This window comes from Acartia tonsa, chromosome 2 (genome assembly GCF_053477335.1).
Source record: "Acartia tonsa isolate MP-2025a chromosome 2, ASM5347733v1, whole genome shotgun sequence".
Taxonomy (NCBI): Eukaryota; Metazoa; Arthropoda; class Copepoda; order Calanoida; family Acartiidae; genus Acartia; species Acartia tonsa.
This window is the reverse complement of record NC_137261.1, coordinates 36,907,737-36,916,898: the sequence shown is the minus strand read 5'-3', so window position 1 is coordinate 36,916,898 and position 9,162 is coordinate 36,907,737.

Genomic DNA, 9,162 nt, shown 5'->3' with positions numbered 1-9,162 from the left:
CGGTTTGTCTATTTCAAAAAGTTTTATCGCTTAAAGACCATGCATACCTATAATTAGGATTAACTTTAGTTATCTTATTTAAAAAGTTTGAAATTATTTGAAATCGTCGGTGGAGAAATTAAGCCAAATGAAGATTTTCAATTTTATACATAAACACACAATACTTATCATAATGCTTTATTATCTTGTCTTGTGCATAAGTAATTCCCTGAATTCATCTACAGCACAAAATTTAAATAAAAATATATTTTGTATTGCAACTAGTTCCTTTAAGTTTTCTTTTTGGCCATCTTATGCATATGCTATCTGTATTTCTATAAAACTCAAAATTTTATTTTATTGCACATTTACAAAATAGTAAATTCCGATTATGTTTATGTTTAAAGAATTTTTTGTTGTTCAGAAAAACCTGAATATAGCAAAGCTTATCTTGTTTTCTTGAAGAACCATTGACAAATATTCCAGAATGTAAAGAACAGTAGGTACACATTTTAAATATTATATAAATGTAACAGTTAATAAAAAGTGTAATTTTTTCTCGTATTCATTCGAAACTGATTAATATCCGGTGGATTAGAACAGGTTCTCGTCCAAACGAAAATAGTTTTCAACGAATATAAAATCGGCATCTCGGGCCTGAAAAAATGGTTTTAATCTTAAAATTGTTTATTTTATGAAACAATGCGATAAATAACTAATAACTCACAGCTGCCTAGAAAAGAAAAGAAATATAAAAAATACATTTTTACAATGAAACAATTTAAATATGAGTCTACTTTATTTTATAAATTATTTTTCAGAATTTAAATTCCCTTAACAGCTTTTAAGTAACAAAAACTTTATGTTCTTTTTATGGTATTGATTATTAAAAATAATAATTTTAGATAAATTGCTCCCTATTAAAATATTAATGAATAAGATCTTTATTTTAAACCCAAACTTTTTTATGTTTATTCTTAACTTTTTTTTATGGATTTTGTCATTCGTGTTTTGGTTTATACTGTTTTAAACTGAAGTACTTGATTTTTATGACGTTCTAAAAAAGGTTTACTGTAAAAATAAAGAAATAAGAAAAATATTAATAACATTTTTGGTTTTCCCTTTATTTTGTTATTTATTTTATGAAATAAATTCTAACTAAAGCATACTGAAAATTAATGAAGGCGTACAGAGGTGTGGTTCTTTTTACAATCAAGGTTTAGTTTTTTCTGTTGTAGAGTCAGATTGTATAAAGAAGGTGTATATGGTGTGCCCATATAGGCCCAGGAGGGTGTAGACACCTATCTCTCGAATGCTTTATTCTCTTTTCTTTAAAAATTCTTTTTGATTCTTTGTATATGATTTATGAACAAAATCTTGTGCTAGAGTGAACAAAATCTTTACATCAACGCATTGCCAACTTCAGATAAACTAACAGTAACAAACCAATCGTTGTGTGTGTTGAAGAGAAGCTTTGCTCCTTTTCTGTGATGAGGCGCCAGACTTCTTGACATTCAGGTTCCAACATTAATGTCCCGGCCACGGAGAACAGATTTTTCATCTAAAAACAATTTCGCCAGTAGAAAAAAATAGCCCATTCTCACATATCATGTATTACAGATATCCAATCAGAATAGACAACAATAATTTTTTGGACTTTGATATTCATTTGACATGCTGAAAAGTTGTATTCATATATGTTTTTAACACATTAAATATCCCTTTCCATATACGGTTCTCTTTTCTTAGAGAAAGAACGAGAGAAAGAGAAAGATAGACGGAGATTTCAACATTACATAGAGCAACAACTTTTTTTGTCGGGGATATTTTTTAGATTTTTATTTGCATTATTTAAAAGTTGCTTCTTTTACCAAGCCTATGAACAACCTCACTTCCTTTCTTATTTGATTTTTCCTCTCAAAGAGTTAGTTCGTTTCTCTCAAAGAGTTAGTTCGTAACCGATATAAGGGAAACAGCCAAACCTTCTGACAGTGCTACTACTCTATACTTGGGTCCTTTCAGTCACCAGGTGTTTAAGGCAGTATCTATTGAGTGAACTTTCTATATATCTCTCATTAGATAAACAACAGTTTTCGTATTTCATTGAGAGTTACAGAATGTCTTTCTGTCTGTCTTTATCTCAATATTTTGCTAACCGCTGGGCAAATATGGTTCTTCTTTGCAGTGATTCTTCTTATAGGTCCAGGGAATGTACATCCATCACTCCAAGAGAAGATCCTAGAAAAAAACCGCTTCCTACCCCCCTCCCCACGCAACGACAACAAAAACAACAACATTAACAAGCTTTTTTTAAAAGAGATCTACACTAGTCTAGCTGTTAGGGAGATCTTAAGCTCCTGATAGACACAAACAAATGTGTATCATGTTACTTTTATATAAGCATAACAGTTTACAATTCATTTAAAATTAGTGTCCTTAAATTTTTAGTGTAAAAAAATAGTTAGGCTGGTTCAAGCGCTCAAAAAAAAGGAGCATGCTTATTTTGAATTTATGGTGATGCCCCACTTTAGATTTAATTCAGATTCTTTTTGGATAAGAATTTGTGGCGGGGAAGGAGGGAAGGTGGTGAATACCAGGGTAGTTTTTAGGAAGCTCTTTCATTTTGGGCAATTTTAAGATTATGAAATATGTTTGATTAAAATTAGCATTGTGGAACATTTTTTTGAAAGATAGTTAATCTATTATTCTTTTCAGTGGGAGATTGAGCCACCACCAACCCTACACAAAACAAAATAAGACCTGACTAATAAATCTCTAATAGGAGTTTGTGTACTGGTTTTCAGATCTTTTATATTTTTTAACATATTTAAAAATTTCACAGTGAAGTATAGAACTGGGTTACCATATATGATATAAGGGGGGGGGAGGGGTGAATTGGCGAGGTCCCTCGTAAATTATTCATTGGCGAAAAAAAATGAAAATGCACCAGATACCAGATTCCTTAATTCCAGGGTGCTACAGCCGTTAATTAGCCGATGAATTTGTATTAGGAATCGAAATGCTTAAAGGTCTAATTGCAAAAGCTGTCAAAATTGTAAATAAAACAAACCTTTAAAATTCCTTATTCTTTGATCATTAACACTTACTTAATCGAATTTTATTGAATATATCTCAGGAAATTCAAGATTTAACAGACAAACAAACAGACAGACATCGTTCTACTTTGTATTATAGATATTGCCTTTGAAAGATATATAAGCTTTAATCGGGTTAAACGTTTTTTCCTAAACATATATTTTGTCATGTTTTAACTTTTTACTTGTGGGAAAATCAAAATTTACCAAGCATATGTTAATTATAACCATTGGTTTATGCTCGCAGCAGTGATTCTTAATAATTGTTAATACCGGATATAACTAAGAGGAAATAACCCTGCAAATATAACACATTTAATCCCCTGACAAATTAGTTCAGGGATACGGAATAAATAATAATATTTTTCATATTTGAGATGTACAAATAAAATGCTTATTTGCTTAAAGAGTCGTTGTAAAAAAAGCTACAGCATTTTGTAGAATTACAACTTTAGTGGTTCAAAAAACATTTATCAAATCATTTTATTGACTATAATCTATTTCATAGGTGATATTTAAAGGCCTATATTTTATTACAGATCTTTAATATTTTGGAAAACTTATCAGCTATCGCTAAATTTATTTAAGTTTTCATGGGAACCTTTTTCACATCCTGAGTTATTCATTGAAAACCGGATGACCGGATGTAACCGTTGTCGTCCAACCGGATTCAAGCCAAGGAAACGTTGTAAGAAAGAATCGGAAGTAAAGTTTTGTGAATAAAAACTCGGACAGAGACATGTTTAATGCAATAGATTTTTTATCCTAGACTGTCATCCAGGCACAATTATTGGCGGTTTTATTAGAAGTGCCTAGTCAAGCAAAGAATTCCCCAAAGAATTCGTAAGAAGATATGTACAACATTATTTTCTATTCAATGATGCGGTAGGATTGTTCTTTTACAGTATTTTTATTGATCCAACTATAAGATTGGCCATCTAGACTTTTTTATATTCTTTTATGCATTTTTGGGTAACAGTATCAAAACATACTCTAGTGATTTGCTTTTCTTTAGCTTACTTTTATCAATATAACTATCCCTGTCGTTGAGAGGTCTTTGAAGCGAGCATTTCTCAACGGGCGAATATTACTTTAACAGATTTTTATTTATGAATGGATTTCCTTTTTCATTTTTCCAACAAAAAAAGGAATAACAATGCTTATTCTGGGAGAAAAGGAAGGAAATAATAGTTTTGTAAATGTATTATATTTAAGAAATGTTTTTACTATGTAAACTTATTGAATGAATTGTACAAGGCCGGAAAAAGAAATTTCTATTTTGGAAAAATTATTATAAAGCGCTTTGTAATTCAGAAGTGTACATATGATGACATTTGGTAATTATTTTTTTTATTTAAAAAAATTTAATTATTAAAGGAAGTGTATAACGGAGCCGGCTCCGAGAAATATATTGTAACGTAATAATTTTTTATTGAAAAAAACAAGGATAAACTTTAAAATATTTCGAAGAACAGTAAGAGTTTGTACAACCCAATCAAGATTTAATGCAATTTTTGAAGTTAAATGAATATATAATTTGTAGTCCGAGCGTAATTATTCTAAAATAACCTATCCTATAATATAAAGTAAGAATTTTTTTGTCTGAAGCTAAAGATTTGGAAAAATCGGAATTAGTTTTACTTTTTTGAAATCTTTGAAAATGACTAGGGTTGGTTTTAGGCCATTTTCCTCACCTCTCCTCACACCTTCCCTTTGATCTTATTCTTGAGTTTAGCCAAAATTGAAACAATTTATTTTTCAAATTTTAGCATAAAATTGTAGCAAGGATGCAATGAAAGTCCGTAAAAATAAAGCGAAACAAATTTAAAGAATCTTCAGAAGGCAATTTCCCATTTATTAATAAAATCTTTCAAAATTTTTTGTTATTTTTTATTCCGTACCATGTTTAAATTTACTTACTTTATTGTTTAAAACAATAAACTAAAATTATTCTAAATTTCAAAATTTATTTAGATAGCTAGAACAGGATGTACAATATGTGAAATGGTTTACTTTAAAAAGTTTGAGAAAAAATCCATCAGTTGTACATAAAGAATTACTAATGATTTTCTGTAAAAGGAAAACCAAATGTTAAATTCTCCCATCAAATAAATTATGGCCTAGGTCTATTTTTTATGAATTGATGGATTTTGTATTTATAATTGGCAATAATTCCATGATTAGATGGTTATTGTAATTCTGTGATATCCGGTACAAATGATTGTTCAGACTGACACACAACTTCAAATCAACATCCAGGGGCTTAAAACGTACCTGGCACTAGATTCTAGAACAGATTAAACTGGTCAGCGTTTATTTTTTTCCTTTTTGTATATTTTTATTTTATTACATTTTAAAGGTTGTCTCACAGAGGCGTGCGGTAAGGGCGCCAACAACCCCTCCTTAAAATTTGAATTTCCTTTTTTCACACTCCACTCCTGAATTCCTGTAAAAGCTACTGCTATCTTAATGCAGCATAACCCTCTTTAGTTAAAAAAAAACTAAGTATCAAAGACTTTTTCACTTCGTGAATTTATCGCAAAATGTTTAACACGATCCATCCCTATGACTAATTGCTTAGAACGCCTATGGACTAAGCATTTATTATTTGGAATACCTGTAAAATAACAAGAATTGAAATAATCTTTAATTAATACCATTTTAAAATTCAAAAAAAAAATCAAGAGTTAAGGCCCCTCCTTAATAATGGGCAGACAAGAATAGTAACTAATTTATACAGGAAATTGCCAGATTAAGGAGACAACCCCCTCCCCCCCCCCTCCATAAAATAAAACCCCACCATCCCTATTTAACCCTTTATCTGGTCTCACTTTTAATTCAGCACTGTGATTTATATTGCCCCGTGTGGACTATTATTAACCCCCCCCCCCCCTAAGGTCCACCTACTTCCCTTCAATAAAATTAACCATGCTCTTTTTTTTAAGTCATGGTAAAGTTTCACATAAAATATATTTTGTATAAACGTATACTAACATGATTGCATGTCCAGGTATTAGAACGAATGGTACTGTAACAATTATTATTTCTTAAATAGGTTGTAATATTTACTCTTTTTTTTATTGATATAGCTTAATTAATTCCTATTTGTTGTCTCTAAAGTTTTAATTTAATCAAAACAATAATTCTTTTCCGGAGAATTCTTTTTTTCAAAACACATCATTTCAATCATGCATATTATCATTTCAAAGACAATATTTCTTTTTAAATCTTTAAAAACATATAATACTTTACATCATTGATTCTTTGTTAGATACGATATGAAATATTCTAAAGTAACAGAATGGTTGTCTATACGTATGTGTGTATGTACGCTATGATATTAAATCGACTGAACCGCCCCTCTGAACACTCTTAGGGGTAAAGCCTTGAGAGACTAGGGGCGTAGCTAACAGTATTATTCAAATTTTATTTTCTTATGAAATTCTAAATTATTTAATTGGTAATGAATATTAGTCATATTTTGATATATCATATTTTTTATTGGCAATGCATTAATGATTTTATATGATCATAATCTCAGAGGTTTTCCAGAGAAAAGATGGGAAATTTAACATTAAAAAGGGGGAATTGATATCATAGATTAAGAGAGGTTGGAGTTAAGAGGGGTATAATTAAGAAGATTTGATAAATAAGAAGGGGCTATACACAGTTTAACCAAGATTGATATTAGCCACCTGTTAAACGGGGTTAGAGGGAGTAAAACCTAAAACCCTGGCTAGACTCATTCATTGGCTAAGTAATTAATACTTCTGAGCCATTTATAAGCCATTAATATTATTAAGCTTATTATTTAATTTCTGATTTATGAACCTTAACATTAATTTACATATATTATTATATTTGTTAAAATATACTTAAAAATTTTCTGTTTGTTATTACTGCGCTACTAATAGGCATAAATGCTCGTGTTTTCATTCGATTATTTAGCAATTATCTAACTTTTAACTCGCTTGTAAAGGATTAAATAAGCCTAAAAACAAGGATAACAACATCCATAAGTAGCGAAGCCCTAAAAATCTTGGATTGACAAACAGCAAATTATTAAAAAATGTTCAATGGCCATTAAAAAGGACATATGAATATATTTAAATGACTTTTGTTTCATCACCGATGGACTGACAGACCAAAGTAGATTAGTTGTATATTAGATGCTCTTTAGAAAGGGTTCCTTCACAAAAAAAATCAGTTATCTAGTATCTTAAATAGCAGTAGAGAAAACAAAAAAAAACAATAAGTTACCTGTCCTTTCATCTACGAACACAAAAATCAGTAAAAATATAATAGCGGACTACTATAAGTTTTATTTACTTAAATGTGCTCTTTAGTTAAAGAAATAATGACAAAAAATCAGAGATCTAGCTTTACTACCAGCTAAGTAAATCCCATTGCGTTAAGGACAGACAGACAAAGTAAATTATAGAGTAGCTTCACTAATAATAAAAAGCAAGGTAACATAATAATAATGGTGTTAGCTTCTTATCAGATTAAATTTGTTTATTTAACAAAACAAGGATCTGATAAATATTATTCTTTTCTTTCACCTTGCACTTTATAATTAGAATTTTTAAATGCAACTTTTACTTTGATACAGAATACTTTTTAAGAGTATTTGGTGTTAGCATGTAAAAGGACTGATAAAAGTTACAGAAGAATATGATATACATATATGTATGTATATTTTCAATGAGCTTCCCTTCATTGATCTAAAAGTTGTTTATGTAACAGTCTTATTTTTATGTCTTCGCAATATCATTGCAATACTTCAAGCACTGCTATTCTATTGAAGAATCGAAAACCCTTGATTTAAAATTTTTAGGTTGGCTCGTCAACTGCACATCATTTGCGTAGAAATAATATTACAGCAACATAATTAAAATAGAGGAATAAATTAATATACATTTTATAATGCAATGCTAGTGAATTCGCCCCTAGATACATCAAAGGCTCTTTAAAAATTTAACCCGAACCTAATATCTCTATCATATAAAAGAATGAAAAGAAGAATATTCTGAACTATGACTCTAACCTAATATGTCTATTTTATAAATAAATGAAAAGATGAATATTCTGAACTATGACTCTAACCTAATATGTCTATTATATAAATAAATGAAAAGATGAATATTCTGAACTATGACTCTAACCTAATATGTCTATTATACAAAAGAATGAAAAGATGAATATTCTTGACTATGACTCTAACCTAATATGTCTATTACATAAATGAATGAAAAGATGAATGGCTTCTATTCTAAAATTGAAACACTGCACTGCAAGAAATGAGTAGCGACACAAAAAGTCTATATTTTAAACCAAACTTATGAATAACTAAAAGGTTTTTAAAGGTTTTTTTACTTTGGTTTGAAGAACGTAATATGCAAACTAAACACTTAACAACTATTTAGAACCAATAGAAAGTTTCGGTAAATAATCGAATCCAATTAGTTTTACCATAAATGACATTTTTATTATTCTAGTAATATATTTTTCTGATTTTTATGAAAAAAAAAGATTAAATAATATTTTCACTTTTACAAAGTTTTTTATTTCACAGTAAAATTTTTATATTTGAACATATTTTGCAAGATTTTTTTTTTCTGTAAGTTTGTGAAAATTTTTGTGGCACATAAAAAGAAATTTTGACCCCATGATCTTTTGGGTTTGTAACAACTCTGTAGGCGCTGCAGAAAAAGGTATGAATGGATGTAGAGGGGGGGAGGGAGGAGGAGTGGCTTATAAACATATTATCAACAGAAAGAAGTATATGTTTTCTGAAAATTTAAATATTAAAGAAAATAAATAATGTATCCTATATTCTAAAGTATAACTATGTCTGTTTTCTGTCTGTAATAAAAAATCTAGCTAACCGATATGGCTCTTTTTTTTACAGTGAAGCATAATATAGGTACCGGAAGGTTTCAATCTATTTTGGTAATCGTTCACTACTCCTACCCTGGTGGCTTTAAGAGGCGCAGCCGCTAGTATTATATAATTTGTATTTTCATGAATATCATAAAGTTAGTATACGCATAGTTTTTTTTTACAAATTATTTAGTAGATAAAAAAA